This window comes from Asparagus officinalis, chromosome 4, assembly GCF_001876935.1.
Source record: "Asparagus officinalis chromosome 4, Aspof.V1, whole genome shotgun sequence".
Lineage (NCBI taxonomy): Eukaryota > Viridiplantae > Streptophyta > Magnoliopsida > Asparagales > Asparagaceae > Asparagus > Asparagus officinalis.
In genome coordinates, this window is record NC_033797.1 from 58,046,128 (window position 1) to 58,062,185 (window position 16,058).

A 16,058-nucleotide genomic window follows, 5' to 3' on the forward strand; every position below is an offset into this window, starting at 1 on the left:
AGCCCACAGCGAGCGTGATTTTCTCCGCGAGCGCGGGATTTTTTCTGGAGCCTTGCCCGGTGCTTCCTTGCCTATAAATAGAGAGGAAGTGAGAAGAGAGAATGTGTGGGAAAGAATCTTGTGTGGAGGAAAAGAGAAGAGAGAGGAAGAGAGAGCTTGTATAAGTTTGGTATTTTCTTCATAGTGAAACCCCCCTTCCCATAGACGTAGGCAAGTTTGTCGAATCATGTAAATCTCGTGTCTGTATTGTCTTAATTGTGTGTTTGCTGGTGCTTGTAGGTTCTCTCGACATTTCAGTCCTAGAACTGATGAGAGGAAGAGTGTATATTTTAGTTTGTTGAAATATTTCACTTTCTATTCTAGTTTCCTTTGAGAAACAAGAATATAGAGATTGACTTGAGCTTTTATGAAAACAAAAGTCAGGGCTCTTTCTCAGGTGGTATCACTTCCGCGGTGTGAGGACGTGACTTTGTACCCAACAATTGGTATCAGAGCCCTTGATCGGATTGGTGGTAGTAGAACTTCTGATTTGATGTGGTGCTTGGTTATTGTGTAGTAAAACACAAGGTATTTGTTAAAATTCCTGAGAGAAGCAGTTGTATTAATACAAGAGAAAAATAGGGTCTACAAGTAAAACAGTTAAAGTTGAAAAGTACGATATTAAAAAATTTAATGGGAAGAATGATTTTTCTTATTGGAGGATGCAAATAAAAAATTCGTTGATTTCATAAAAGTTGCACAAAGCTTTGACAGGAAAAAAGAAGCACAAAGATATGTCTAATGAGGATTGGGAAGAGTTAGATCTCAAAGCACGAGTATCGATTATCCTATGCCTTGAGAGAGAGATTGCTTTCTTGGTAGAGGGAGAGGAAACGGCTGCGGGCGTGTGGTTGAAGTTGGAAGGCACCTTCATGACGAAGAGTCTAACGAACCGGATCTATTTGAAATCCAAATTGTATACTTGGAAGATGGAGGAAGGTTCATCAATCCAGGAAAACATCAACAAGTTTGATAGGATCATATCAGACTTGAAGGACATAGATGTGACAGTTGAAGACGAGGATCAGGCGCTTCTACTACTTCTATCTCTGCCGAAGTCTTATGAGAACCTGGTGCAAACACTAATGCTTGTGGGAGACAATTTGACAATGGATGAGACTAGAACGGCGCTTCTAGCAAATGACCTTCGGAAGATTGCAACCAGTGATATTACTACTGGTGGTAGCAAAGAACAAGCGCAGAGATTGTTTGCTAAAGGAATGAGCAATGAGCGAGGAAAATGCAAGGGAGGAAAGTCTAGATCTAAATCAAGACCTCTTACTAGAAGAGCGTGTTTCAAATATGGTGAGGTAGGGTATTTCAAGGTTGATTGTCCTAACAAGAGAGTAGGTGGGAAGAAGAATAACAACAACACTGAAAGACGAGAAGGCAAGGAAGAGGCGAGCTACGCTTCAGGGAAAGGGAGCGATAAAGAATGCTATGTCGTCACGAGTAGCGAGGATACCTCCGGGAAGTGGATACTTGATTCTGGTTGCTCTTACCACATATGTCCAAATATAAAATGGTTTACTACCTACAGGAGCATTAATGGTGGAACCGTATTGATGGGGAATAATCATGCTTGTAAAACGGTGGGGCTAGATGATATCAAGATCAAGATGCATGATGGAGTGGTTCGAACCTTGACGGATGTAAGGCACGTTCCCGACTTGCGTAAGAATTTTATCTCAGTTGGTGCTTTGGACTCCGAGGGTTGCAAGATTGTAACAGAGAACGGAGTGAAGAGGGTTGTCCGGGGTTCCTTAGTAGCGATGAAGGGCATTCGTTATGGTAACCTATATACTCTCTCAGGTACGACGGTGATGGGAGATGCAGCGGTTAGAACTGAAGTAAGTGGTGGAGACCCATGTGAGCACACAAGGTTATGGCATAGGCAGCTTAGGCACATGTCAGAGAAGGATCTAGATTTGCTTGGTAAGGAGGGTTTGCTGAAGAATCTGAAAAAGACTTGCATGGATTTTTGTGAGAATTGTGTGTATGGGATGGTGCACAGGGTTTAATTTCTGAGAAGCAATCACAAGAACAGAGGGATATTAGATTATGTGCACATGGATGTTTGGGGTCTGGCTTCGACAACTTCTAAAGGTGGTTCCAGATATTTTGTCTCATTCATAGATGATCATTCGAGATATGCTTGGATTTATTTTCTAAAGCATAAGAATGAGGTATTTGAGATATTCAAGAAGTGGAAGGTGATGGTTGAGAACAGGACAGGAAAAAAATTAAAGACATTGAGATCTGACAACGGTACAGAGCATAGAGATGATGCCTTCAAGGAGTTATGTGATCAGAAGGGGATTGCCAGACACTGGATAGTTAGATCTACACCCTAGCAAAATAGGATCGCGGAGAGACTAAACTAAACACTGTGGGAGAAAGCAGTGAGTATGCGATCATATGCTGGTTTGGACAAGGAATGGTGGGCAGAAGCGGTTGCTACAGCTTGTTACATAGTGAACCAATCTCCACATTCGATATTGGATGGTGATACACCCTATCGGGTGTGGTCAGGGGAGCATGCAGATTATGAGAGGCTCCGAATCTTCGGGTGTACCGTCTACTATCACATCAATGAGGGAAAGCTTGATGCAAGGGCCAAGAAGGTAATTTTCTTAGGGAATGCAAAGGGTGTAAAAGGCTATCGCCTGTGGTGTACAGAAGATTCAAAGTTCGTGATCAGCAAGGACGTTACATTTGATGAGAAGTCCATGATTGCTAAGGTGCCCAAGAATAATGATGTTGAGACTGTTGGGAATTCTAAATCTTAGGTTATTGATATAGAACCTAAAGACCAACCAGGTTCTAGTCATGTTCAAGTAGGAAATCAGGTAGATGATGAGCTTGAGCAGGAGGAGATTCAGTAGGAGAATACACAGGCACTACAACAACAACAGCTCGAGGATAGCTTGGCTTCCACTAGGCCAAGACGAGCATACAAGCAGGTACAAAAGTTGGGGGCTGATCAACCCCTGAAGCACTATAGGCAGATTAATTTGGTTGAGTACGCTCTCTCGGTAGAGAAAGATGAGCCGGTCTCCTTCAAGTAAGATATTCAGGATAGAGATAGCGAGAGTTGGTTGGCTGCGATGGAGGAGGAGATGAAATCTCTCCGAAAGAACCAAACATGAGAGGTGGTCCCATTACCCGTAGGAAAAAAAGCTATAGGTTGTAAGTGGCTGTATAAAAGAAAGGAAGATCCTTCAGATCTTGGTGGTACGAGGTACAATGCAAGACTAGTGGCTAAGGGGTTTGTACAAAGAGAGGGTGTGGATTATAATGAGATCTTTTCTCCGGTGGTGAAACACACTTCTATTCGGGTGTTATTGAGTATTGTTGTTCATGGTGATCTTGAGCTAGAACAACTCGATGTAAAGACGGCCTTCTTACATGGAGACTTGGATGAAGAGATCTATATACATCAACCTGAGGGCTACAAGGTTAAGGATATGGAGCATCATGTATGTCGCTTGAGAAAGTCTCTCTATGGACTGAACCAATCTCCTCGGCAGTGGTACAAGCAATTTGACTCCTTCATGCTGAAGCATGGGTTTTCCCGAAGCGACTATGATTGTTGTGTTTACATTCAGAAGCTTCATGGAGGTGATTATATCTATCTTCTTTTGTATGTAGATGACATGTTTATTGCATCGAAGAACAAGATAGAGATAGATAGACTGAAATCTTAACTTGGTAAAGAGTTCGAGATGATGGACATGGGTGATGTAAGGAAAATACTGGGAATGAAGATTAGAAGAGAGCAGACGAATCAGTGATTGTTCTTGAGTCAGAAGAGCTACATTAAGCGGGTGATCACAAGGTTCGGGATGCAAAGTGCTAAGTCGGTGGTGACTCCATTAGCTCCACATTTTAGGCTCTCTGGTAAACAATCTCCCACTACAGCGAAAGATAAGGTACACATGGAGCATGTCCCTTATGCTAGTGCAGTTGGTAGCTTAATATACGCAATAGTGTGTACAAGCTCAGATATTTCACAAGCGGTCAGTGTTGTCAGTAGGTTCATGGCGAATCTGGGAAAGGCGCATTGGGAAGCAGTAAAATGGGTCCTGAGGTATTTGAAGGGTACCACAGATACGGGTCTGTGTTTTAGTGGAGATACATGTCAGATTGATGGATTTGTTGATTCTGATTATGCGAACAATCTAGATAGACGTTGATCTACTACTGGTTATATATTTAAGATATATGGGGCTCCAGTTAGTTTGTGATCAATGTTACAGGCTATAGTGGCACTTTCTACTATAGAGGCCGAGTACATGGCCATGGCGGAGGGAGTGAAGGAAGCATTATGGTTGTGGGGTCTTCTAGATGATTTGGGGATTGAGCAGGAGAACACGAACTTGTGGTGCGACAGTCAGAGTGCGATTCACTTAGCGAAAAATCAAGTTCATCATGCTCGTATCAAGCATATCGATGTCAGATATCATTTTGTACAGGATGTCATAGAGGAAGGTGATATTTCTCTCATGAAGGTGCACACGAATGAGAATACAACAGACATGTTAACCAAAGTGGTGACAGGTAGCAAGTTTTAGCATTGCTTGAACTTACTTCATATCAGCTCGTGTTGATTTGTTCGTGAGGGCATGCCCCTGCGGGGTGGTGATGGGGTGAGATGGAGACTATGTTGGAGTATAACAGCAGAACTACGATTAGCTTGATCCCGGTCAGAGGGTACGTAGGCAACCATGGTAAAGTGGTGCAGCTGGTTTGGAACTACGGTTATCTTGATCCCGATGGAGGGTACGTAGATAGCCGCGGTATAGTGGCGCAACTAGTGTGGCCTAGTTTAGAGTTCGCGGTGTTGTTTGTGGAAAATTTGTAATAAAAAGACAGTAAAAGAAAATTGACTTGTATTCTCTCAAAATCGATTACAATTTGGATTTCCTGATTACAAAAGAGAGGAGAACGAATTTGATTCTCCCCTTTATTTAAAACTGGATTCTTCTTGGTAGCGATGAAGTGCCTCCTTCGATTGCCTGCGTCGAATTTACTCTCCGTTGATGATCCGACCGTCTTTTATCTTGTGGGAATAATAAACTTCTGTGGAAAGTTTGATGAATAACTATTAACGAGTTTTAGAACTCAAAACGAGTTAGAACTCTATGAAAAGAGTTGTTAGAACCGAAAATTTGGTTAATGGCCAAGAAGATTTTCTGTTGTTGAATGATTCTTTTTAGATTTGATCCTCTGAATCTGATTTAAATCTTTTGTTTCGAAGAATTCGCCTCTTCTATCTCCAGAGAAGAATCCCAAGCTCCGAACCTCCTTGTGCGGTTTAGATGCTCCAGATCTAATATATCAGCCAACCAAAAAACCATCCCCTTACTCGGTTGAGTTTGTTGAGTTTTTATAGGTGGATAAGAGGTTATAACTGCCCTCTAAATCCGCTCCTAAGTGGGCGTGATTTCCTCAGATCGTGGGGAAAACGGTTCTGAAACCGTTCGACTCGTATTTGAATGAGTCAAATGCCCAATTTGGCGTTCAGAACCCTAACTTCACGTCCTGAAATTGAGACACGAGGTTGGGTGTTGACTGAACGTCAAAAACGCGAGGGCCGCTCGCGTTTTGCTTGTTTGCAGCTTGGAAACACGGGGGTCGCCTGTATTTCAAGAATTGTAACGCGAAGGTGAGTTCCGCGTTTTAGAAGGAGCTAGTTGATTTGTAACTTTTTTATAGAGCGTTGCAAGGACCATTATTCAGTAATCCTCGCATTAGCTGTTGTGGGGTGTGAAAGTCGTCAGATTGTAACTTTCACTGTAGATTGTGAAAACTGCTGACTAGAGTTTTCACCAGTTGTCGGAAGTATCGTTGATTTGTAACTCTTCTCGCTCTATGTGAAAAGTCCTCCATTTGCAGCTTTCGTTTGTTGGCATGAAAGCTATCTGATTGTAACTTTCATTGTTGGAACTTAATGGAGATCAACTATCCATAATGATTTTTAGACAGCCTACAGAACCCCCTCCAAAGTTTTCAAAAGTTCGCGGTTGACTGGAACGAATTTTCGGAATACTTTGGATCCCAAAATTTAGTGGATTAACTGTTCACTCCGTCTGATTTGAAGACGTCGCGAACCTGGTTGTTGTAACGTTGAAGTTATGTTACCCTGAACCAAACAACGTAACTTTTGAGTCTTGATGATAATGAACTTAGTCAAACAAACTAAATCCCAAGTCATCGTCAGACTCATCGACAGGCTCGTCCTTCTTCTCTTCTTCTTCAGAGGTAGGAGCAGCAGCATTCTCAGCAGATGCAACAGAGATGACAGCAATAGCAAACTTGCTTGGATCCTTTAGATACTCCTTCACCCTCTCATCTTGTGGGATGGTGTATTCAGTGTCAACCGCAACAGCAAGGATGTTCTTGTAGGCATTGACGAACATGTGAGATGCAGCTGTAAGAGTTGGATAAGAGAGAGCCAAGGACAGCGAAGCAACCATAGAAACACCAACTGCAAATGATACGGGTGTATCTTCTCTTCGGGAGCTTAGCGATCCTCATGAGAGCTTGAGGATAGATGATTCTCATGGTATCTTGAGAATAGAGTAGAGGAGTCGTGGACGAGGCCATTGGAGGCGACGAAGTCGAAGGATTCGGCAAAACTACAGGATTTGCAGCTGGACTCTGGCCGGTCGACCGGCTTGGTCGCGGCGGTCGACCGCTTAGTGCACAGGCCCAGACTATGTCTCGGGACTGAGAGCGGTCGACCGATGGTGGCGCTGCGGTCGACCGGAAACACTGTAATCGATTTTCCAGTTTTTCGTCGTTCTGACCGGTCGACCGCCTTGGGCACTGCGGTCGACCGCGTAGCGGTTCCGGGCCTAGGTCTGTTTCCTGCTCCAGTTGGGATTTCTGTTTAGTATAAATAGAAACACGACTTTTCTAGGGTTGAGAACTCAGATTGTAATCAGAAAAGAGATTAGGGAGGTTGTTTTTTGATCTAGAGAGATTGTGAGAGAGGGATTTTGTAAATCTAATTGATTCTCATAATCTGGAGAAGGTATTTTCCTTCGCCCTAATTATAACTCTTGTGTTCTTCAGTTGTTTTCTTCTTTACCCACTCTTGATAATTCCGCGATCAAGAGTGCTCGCACGGTAACTCGTATCAAGTTGGTATCAGAGCGCTAGATCCTGTGAAGGGGGGAACTGTGTATGGTCCTTACTCGCTCACAGTACAAGAAGCTTGGCGAGATCCTTAATTCCTCGGAGGGGGTCCAGAAATTAAGGAAGGAGAAGATGTCTGAAGCAGATAATTCAACAAGACTTGATGCCATGGAGAAGCAGATTGAGACGATTGGGACGACTCTTACCCAACTCGTGGGTCTCATCAATGGAGGAGACAAGAAGGAGGAATCTTCTTCGAATGGTAAGAAGGGACTCTTTGAATCCGATGAGGAGAGCGAGAAAGTTGATTCAGAGGGGGAGACTGAGATGGTCAAGACTGCTGGACATTAAGGGGGTAAGAATCATTACCAGAATCTAAGATTGACTTCAAGATTGAGATTCATGTTTATGATGGGAGTATCAATGTGGAGAAGCTTGATGATTGGATCGAATGCATGGAGATGTACTTCATTCTCTATGGATATTCGTCCAAGGAGAAAATAGTGTTCGCGACATTGAAGCTTTCAGGGCACGTGTTGACGTGGTGGAAATCCTATTGCAAACAGGAGAAGAAAGCGGCGTCGTGGAACAAGTTCAAGGAGCTACTTCGGAAGCAATTTTATCCAGTGAGGTTCCTTGAGGAGCGTTGGTACAAGTGGTATGGCTTGCGCCAAAAATTTAATCAGACCGTTCAAGAGTACACGATGGAGTTCCAGCAACAGGCGATGGTCCTAAACATTGCAACGTCCAAGTACCCCATCTTCATGAAGTACATGGTGGGTCTGAATGATTACATCCGGAAGGAGATGAAGCTATTTTCAGTAGAGACAATCGCAGAGGCGAGCGTGAAGGCCATTGCCATTGAGGGCAGGCAGAAGAAGGGCAACGAGACAAAGGGGGATTCCAAACCATCGGGGAGCAAGACAGGTGGCTCTCAGTCTAAGGATGAGAAGAAGAAGGTAGACTCGGGGAAAGCAGGATTGACATGCAATCACTGCAAGCAGACAGGGCATGTGGCTGATCGTTGCTGGGATAAGTATCTTCATCTGAAGCCAAAAGGATTGAAGAAGAAGGAGGAGAAAAAGGCGTACGTGATAACCAGGGTCCGAAGGAGGTTCCCGGGATGACCGAACCCAATAGCAGTCTCAACCTTATAGCGGGGAAACAGGCCACCAAAGAAGATGACGACCCGAGGGAGCAGCTCTTTGTTCTGAAGTTGCAGGTCAAGACCAGTTTAGTGGGTGCTATTGTAGATCCAGGGAGTCAGAAAAATCTGATATCTGAGGCATTAGTACAGAAGCTGGGATTGAAGACGGTGAAGCATCCGAAGCCCTATCCATTAGGGTGGATTCAGAAGGAAACGAGATTGAGTGTGGTGAACCAGTGTTCATTCAGATTTGCACTCCATGAGTCGTATATTAATGAGGTCACATGCGACGTGGTTCCGTTGGATGTTTGTCAAGTTATTTTGGGCAATCCTTATTTATGGGATAGATACGCAGTATATGATCGGCGAGCCCAAAAGTACACGTTCAACAAGGATAGCGAGCAATTCATTTTTCGTTCAGCATCTCTTCCACAGGAGATGAGCTTGGTGACAGTGACTCGGGCTAAGAGGTTAGTGAACGCGGGCAGGAAGTTTGTTTTATTGTTCATTCGGCCGTATGAAGAGCAGCTAAGTAGGATGTGCTTGTCCACCTTGAGCAAGCTCCAGGAGGGAGATCTTGACAGGTTGAAGGTCAAGTATGCGGACTTGTTTTCGGAGATCACGGGACTACCACCACGTCGAGGTGTAGAGCATGAGATTATGTTGACCGGGGAGAGTTCCTTACCTAACATAGGCCTATACCGCACATCAGTACTGGAGTCCGAGGAGATCAAGAAGCAGGTTCAGGAGCTCTTGGAGGCGGGAGTGATTATGCCGAGTTGTTCACCTTGCGGGTCACCAGTGTTGTTGGTGCCCAAAAAGGATGGAGGCTGGCACATGTGCGTGGATTATCGGACGCTCAACAAGATAACCATCAAGAATCGCTACCCATTACCGCGGATCGATGATCTTATGGACCAGTTGGAGGGAGCGAGGTTTTTCACGAAGCTGGATTTAAAGTCTGGTTACCATCAGGTGAGGATTCGGGAGGAAGACACTTGGAAGACTGCGTTCAAGACCAAGCAAGGCCTGTTCGAGTGGTTGGTGATGCCGTTTGGATTGTGCAATGCTCCGGCTACCTTTATGAGGCTTATGAATGATTTGTTGCGACCCTTCATAGAGGATTTTGTGATAGTTTACCTTGATGATATCTTGGTGTACAGCAGGACTTGGGAGGAGCATCTCGTTCATGTTGAGAAGGTATTTGAAGTGTTGCAGGACAGACAGCTGAAGCTCAACGGGAAGAAGTGCAAGTTCGGGAAGGACGAGTTAGTGTATCTCAGCTTCATCGTAGGGAAGGGCCAGCGGAGGATAGATCCAGGCAAGGTGGAAGGTGATCACAAAGTGGCCGACGCCGAAGACAGTAACTGAGCTGAGGAGCTTCATGGGGGCTTGCCAGTATTTGCGCAAGTTCATTCGATATTTTTCGACTTATGCGGCACCGTTACATGGCCTCACAAAGGCTAAAGTTTAGTTTGAGTGGGGAAGGACACATGAAGAGGCTTTTCAGTTGCTAAAAAGGAAGATCTCGGAGGCACCGGTGTTGACATTGCCGAATTTGCAGCGGACTTTCGAGGTGGAGACCGACGCGTCTAATTATGCGATGGGCGCAGTGTTGATTCAGGATGGGAAACCTGTGGAATACCATTCTGAGAAGTTTTCGAGTGCCATTGCGAACTACCCAACCTACGACAAGGAGTTCTATGCACTATATCAAGCAATTAAGCATTGGAGGGTGTACTTGTTAGGGAAGGAGGTGGTTGTGCATTCGGATCACAAGCCGTTGGAGTTCTTACATGCCCAGACAAAGCTACAGCAGGCACGACACATGAAGCGGATGTCTTATTTGATGACTTTCAACATCATTATTAGATACAAGAAGGGGGCAACGAACAAGTTGGCCGATATGTTATCTCGTCCGCCGATAAGGTCTTTATTGGTGGCAACGCGTATTTAGCCCTTGGTTCCTTTGGAGTATGTACAGCTGTATGCATCCAGTGGGGACTTCGGTAGTGTGTTTGATCAGGCGAAGGCTGGTCTAAGGGGGAAGTATGCACTTGGAGAAGATGGCTTGTTGTATCGTGGGACATCACTATGCATTCCGGAAGATGGTGATAGGTTGCAGTGGATTCGGGAAGCGCATACCTCGCGTGTGCAAGGGCATTTTGGCATTCAGAAAACGCTTCTTAATCTACGGCGACATGTGTTTTGGCCACGGATGCTTGATGATGTGACCAAGTATGTTGGAGGGTGTAAATTATGCTGTATTTCGAAGCCTTCTAACAGGAAGAGGGGATTGTACCTACCATTACCGGTTCCTTCTAGGCCGTGGGAGAGCATTTCTATGGATTTTCTAGGAGGGTTGCCGACTACGAAGCGCGGGCATGACTATTTGTACGTTGTGGTGGACTGGTTCAGCAAGATGGTGATATTGATTCCTTGTAAGAAGACCGTGACGGGAGCGGGTGCAGCATAATTGTTCTTTGAGCATGTGTGGAAGCACTTTGGGTTGCCGAATTCGATTATTTCGGATCGGGATAGCCATTTTCTCGGGCATTTTTGGGATTCTTTGTGGAGTTGATGGACACTAAATTGAAGAAGAGCACGGCCTTTCATCCACAAACAGATGGACAAACGGAGGTAGTCAACCGGACTATGGTGCATATGTTGCGGGGGTATAATTCCAGGCATCCTAAGACTTGGGATGAGAGTTTACCATATTTGCAGTTTGCTTTTAATCGGGCAATTCATGGATCTTCCGGAAAGTCACCGTTTGAGACTTGTTATGGATTCTTACCACCGAGTCCGTTTGATCTCGTGTTTTCAAGTGAATCTACGATGGACGGCAAGGAGGGGAATGAAAGACAACGGGCTCAGCGATTTCTGGAGAAGATTGCACAGATTCATGCCACGGTTGAAGCACAATTGAAGAAGTCACAAGCAAAATACAAGGCGAAGCATGATCAACATCGGGTTCCTTGTAACTTTGGTAAAGGCGATATGGTATGGCTAAAATTGAGTAAGGAGAGGCTCAAAGGAGAAGAGAAGAAGTTGAAGCCTATTCGTTATGGTCCGTTTCGGATTCTCGATCAGATTGGCGACAACGCTTTTAGGCTGGATTTGCCGCCTTACTTAGGCATGTATTCGGTGATCAATGCCGAGTACTTGAAGTTGTTTGAGCCTCCATTATTGGATGATGAAGGTGATGACAAGATGATCTTACCGCATGTTGAAGACTTGTGGTTTGATAGAGAGGAGCCGTTGAAGGAAGATTGCATTTTGGAGCAAAAGACAACCACGACAAGACGGGGAATGAAGGAGTCGTTTCTCATTGGACGTCAAGGTCAGGTCCCTAGCAAGGCCAAGTGGTTCAACAGAGAAGGAGGGGCTCGCGAGTTCCCTCAGCTTGGTCACGGCGGTCGACCGCTTAGTGCACAGGCCCAGACTATGTCTCGGGACTAAGAGCGGTCGACCAATGAAGGCTCTGCGGTCGACCGAAAAACAGCGGTCGACCGATGGTGGCGTTGCGGTCGACCGAAAACACTGTAATCGATTTTCTAGTTTTTCGTCGTTCTGACCGGTCGACCGCCTTGGGCACTGCGGTCGATCGCGTAGCGGTTCCGGGCCTGGGTCTGAGACAAAAAGAATTGGAGCTCTCTACTGCTTCTCTGGACCTCATTCGTACAAAACTTGTCGAAGCTGAGGCGGAGGTACTGAGATTGAAGGCCCAGCTTTCTCGCGAAGAAGCCGTTGTTAATATACTTGGGGCCAAAAACGCGGACACTCTTTTGAATTACCATAAAGAAGCTCAGGCTCTTGAAAGAGCGAAGAAGGAGGCAGCCACTGAAGTAGCACCCGTTGAGGATGAGCTGCGGAGGAAGGCTGAAGTCGTTGTACTGGCCAATCATGAGGAAAAGCTCTCTGATGCCAAAGCTCAACTTGCTTCTTTTGACTTGGCCTTGTATTATTCTTTTTCTTAAGAACGGCTCTGTATCACTTCCTTTTGGTTTCTGAATAAAAAAAAGTGATATTAGTTTCTCATTATTTCTTGCATGTGTCATGTTTTAATCTCGAAGCAACAAAATTACAAATTTCCGTGATAGACCTGATTTAGAAAATTCTCCTTATTATCCTTTGCGATAACTCCAGAAAATTTCTAACTGCTGAGAATAAACACTTTATTATTCTCCTAAAATATGGCTGACTAATAGAATTCTTCTTGTGTTACGCTTTTGCTTTAAACACTGAAAGAAGGCTATAAATGTCAGAAGTGTAATTTTAATCTGGCGTGAATTTCCTCATAAAGTGAAACTCACAAATTTTCCTAGGGATAATTTAGGAAAGAGTTTAATCCACTGAGGAAAAAGGTTCAAGTATGAGGGTTGGACTGTTATAATGTTGTGATCGGAGTAATTTTGCGGACTTATCGCTCTATTGACGAGAATCGATAAGTTAATTTTGTTAGAGGTGTGATTTTAACGTGACATGAGAAATATTACGATCAGGGCAATTTTGTGGACTTATCGCTCTATTGATGAGAATCGATAAGTTGGTTTTGTCAGAGGTGTGATTTTAACGTGACATGAGAAATATTACGATCAGGGCAATTTTGTGGACTTATCGGTCTATTGACGAGATTCGATAAGTTGGTTTTGTCAGAGGTGTGATTTTAACGTGACATGAGAAATATTACGATCAGGGCAATTTTGTGGATTTATCGCTCTATTGGCAAGAATCGATAAGTTGGTTTTGTCAGATGTGTGATTTTAACGTGACATCTGTGAGGAAAAAAAATATTGTAGCGTCTCATTGGGGAGAATTGCTAAGTGTTTTATCATCACGGCAACGAATTGTATCACTTGTGATTTGAACAAGATTCGGGGAATTTTATCATCCCACCGAAAAGAATTAGGTCAATTGGTTATTTGATATTCTGCTGAAGAGAGTTGACCAATTAACCAAGATTTGGATGATTTTGGAGATTTATCGTTCTATTGATGAGAATCGATAAATGGACCTCAGCAGAGGAATTGTAGTCATATTGGTAGTGATAATAACTAAATTCAATCTTTGTTGGGGTGATGACCATCTGAGGTGTAATATTAACCTGACGAGTATTTAGATTATGTTAAGGAAATACATAGTTTTAAAAGCACTCTGTTGAAAGAATCCATGAACTTAGAGGATAAGTATCAAGGGTAGATTTTTCATTTGGAAAAATTGCAACGCTAAGATGACTCTTGCGTTTGAGGTACGAAACGCGAGGTTAAGAACCTTCATAACGCTGGTCTGAGCCTAGTGTTTGAACGCGGGTGTGAACTTCGCGTTAAGATTAAAGTCTTAACTGACTTTATCTAAAAACGCGAAAGGATTGCGTTTTAAAAGATAAAATGGTTGGGATTCTCCTGGAATCCCATACCATCTTAACAGCTTGATGGCTGTTATAAATAGACCTGAGTGGTCGTGTCAAGAGTCATTCGACTCTTTCCATTTTTGGCTATTTCCAAGAACGAGAACTCTCGTTTGATTTCGACGAGATCTCCGACGAACTCCGTCTCCTTTGATCAACGACGCTTCCTCTGACCGATTGTGTCGATGGCGCCGCGAAGAATGAGCCCCAGCTCCAAGAAAGTCGCTGGAGCGACTTCCGAAACGCCGGCGGTGTTCTTGTTCCTATGGGAACGTCATCGTCACCGTCACCGTCGCGAGGGTCCCCCTGTCGTGGTAAGTGATGACCAAAACAACTTGCCTCGGCAAGTTCTTTGAAAACCCTATATGGGTTCTTGATAACGAGGAAGATGACTCGTTTCTGTTTAATGAAAACGCGGAGTTGGGACTCCATGTGGGTCTCGACTCTCGCGTTTAAGTTTTTCAACACGAGGTTCGACTCTCGCGTTTGAGATTTCTGACACGAGGCTCGACTCTCGCATTTGAGATTTCTGACACGAGGCTCGAATCTCGCGTTTGAAATTCTATATTTATGTCAACAACTTTTTTTAGCTGCTAATCTCTGCTTTTGATTATACAGTGCTTCTTCCAAACGTGCCGCTTTCACAAGAGTATCATTTTGGATATATTGGCGGTCCTGACGCGAATGAAGTCTTCAGTCTTCAGAGCAGAATTCCACTATATACTTTCCCTGACTCGGAGAGAGCGGACATGATTAAATTCCCCCGATGCTCTACTCTCAGAATTTTAATCACTGACTTGGATATGGAGACCCCTATCGGTCGTGCTCAGTTTTCCAAACCAGCATTCATATTCGGATATCGTATAGCAATTGATGATCATCTCATACAAGTGGAGGATTCAAAGCTACTATGGAGAGTCGATAACCATTTCTTCTTCCTCCCAAGCATGAAGTGGATGTATCCGCTCTCCTACTTCTTAAATGTGAGCTGTCGTCGGGGTTTGACTTTTGACATAGTCAAGGAGAAAGAGAATGTGTCACTTGGAGTTGGTCAGCGAGCTCGTACACAAATCGGGGGATAACTCAAGGGGTTGAGACCCGGCTTATTTGAGAAGATGGATCTCATTCCAGAGGTGCCACGTCCAGCGAATATCTTCATTCGCCAATTCATTGAAGCTCAGGGTGAATTCTCTACCCAGATGTTCAGATCTCCAGGATGGGTTTGTTCTGGAGAAGGAGGTTGGTGGACCCGTATGGTTGACTTTGTTCTTGAGGAGCTTAAGAAACCACTCACTCAATCGGGTCTCACAATTCCCGTGTTAGCTACTCGACGGGGGTTGTGCAAAGTTATCATAATTTCTTTGCTATGTTGGAGAAATATAACCCGGACAGCTGTACATTTTTCACACCTGTAGGGGAGTTAGGTTTTGCTCTCCATGAGATGCAAGCAGTATCGGGGTTGTCGTTTGGTAGAATGCTATACGAAGAATTCATCCATACCACCGAGGAGCTTTCCCTGTTGAGGGCGGCGCATCCAGAAGTTTATGCTACTTTCTGGGAGTTGATGTGCCACTTTCATATATGTGCTCAAGTCTTTGGGATGCGTGGAGGGGGAATTATGCATACCGCGTGGGTGGAATATCTCTTTCAAAACTTAAATCGGAAAGACGTAGTTGTATCTCGTGTTGCAGCCATTTCTCTTAAGGACGCTAAAACCCAAATTAAGGCTTCCAGCGCTACTTACAAGACAGAGCATGCAGAGGATAATTTTGAGGCTGGTGTTGAATTTGAAAGTTTTCACCACCAAGCCATAGTTCCTATTTCCAACATGGCTCTTCTTGCGGGCTTCTTCATGATTTGGTTGAAGCGGTGCGTAGTACCATCAAAACCAGTAGAGGCAATATTACCTGAGGTTGTGTACCCAGCTGTTTTGCTAGCGCATAGGAGACCTATGGGTCTCCTCACTTCTATGGTAGGTTGCATACAAAACGGACTAAGGATGTTAACCTCAGAACTTCTCGGCGCTTCGGGAATTAAGGCTACTAAGAAGAAAGCCGGGAAAGCTCCTCAACCACGTATACCAGCGTTGTATACGTATTTAGTGGCCTGGTTCGTGTTGCATTACCCTTCATTAATGACGGGAGTATCTGAGGGCGATGACGCTTATGTTCCCTTTGTACAGAGATTGGAGTCGGCCACGTGGAATGACGGGAGTATCTGAGGGCGATGACGCTTATGTTCCCTTTGTACAGAGATTGGAGTCGGCCACGTGGACTAATTCCTATATAGTCAGGGCTCGATGCTTATGTTCCCTTTGTA